The sequence below is a fragment of the Atta colombica genome, unplaced genomic scaffold (genome assembly GCF_001594045.1).
Source record: "Atta colombica isolate Treedump-2 unplaced genomic scaffold, Acol1.0 scaffold126, whole genome shotgun sequence".
NCBI lineage: Eukaryota > Metazoa > Arthropoda > Insecta > Hymenoptera > Formicidae > Atta > Atta colombica.
The window spans coordinates 3,327,219-3,328,496 of record NW_017259213.1 but is presented as its reverse complement, the minus strand read 5'-3'; positions in this window follow the sequence as shown (position 1 = coordinate 3,328,496).

The window sequence follows — 1,278 nt, the reverse complement described above, 5'->3', positions numbered from 1 at the left end:
TCATATATACATAATATACAGAATGGTACCATATATATTATATATTTAAATACATTTTATATAATCAAAATGGATGACACCATACAATACCATCCCGGCCGCCTGGAGGTTAAACGATATTTGCAACACAATATATACGTGTATTCTGTAATATTAACGTTTTTAGCTGAAGCAAATAGAATAACAAAGTTTGTTTGAGATGTCTCAAGATTGCTCCCATGACCAGTACGTTCTGATTTCAACATTTTCCGCCATTGTTATACTGGTCGAAACTACTAAACCAATTGGTCGGGACCAAAGCACGGAGGTGCAATCTAAACTTTCGAATTCTACGAGTTGTAGCCCTTGAGGCCCTCATGTAACCCTTGCAGCGGCACTTTCACAGCTGCATCCTGGATTGCATGCTCAACTAGATTAATTCTACGAAATATTCGAAACCTACCACAAAAGTCAACCAATTAATTGCTGTATAAATTTATAAAGCGTGCAGTTCTTAATATTTTTCAATTAATCATTTTAATACGCAGTAGGATCACGATCAAACAAGAAAATTAAGAACATATTTTAAAGAAATTGCCTTTTCTGTTATTCTAAATTTGAAAAAAATATATATAAAAGATTGACATTTTCGTAATTACATGTCACATCATTTTTTTTTAACTGAGATTAAAAGTTTAAATTTTATTAGTTTTTATAAATAACAGCCTGTCCTCATTTTGCGAAGCATATAGTAGCTACCTTTTTTATCTTTTTCATTTCAACGTTAACAACCTGATAGGTCCTTCATGCAAAAATTGCCAAGGGGAGCTGTGATGAGTAACAAGCCGATTTACGGATTTAGTCGCCCTCGTATTCCTCTAGGACTGATGTAGTTGCGAAAAGCATTGCACCTTTGAAATGCTTCATACAAGCTCTTTTCTTCTTCAAAAGAGACGAAATTTTTCGCACGTGTTCACTCGTCGCACGTCTTGCACTCTTTACTTAGCGAAAGAAGAGATAAACAGAATTAAACTTGCATCCCTATCAACGTGTAAGCCCACGCACACGTTATTTGGGTTATAAACTTTTATATTTTCTTAATTTTTTTGTATTCATTAAAATATAGTTTCTCATTGCCTATTATAGTATATCATTTATTAATATCAACATTTATTATAATATTTATTATAATATTTCATTTTTTAATCAGGAAAACATACAACAAACTTCTTTTTTAAAGAATTGCTATGAATTTTGCAGCTCGTCGTTTCACAAGAAGAAAAATCAACCAAGAGGTAA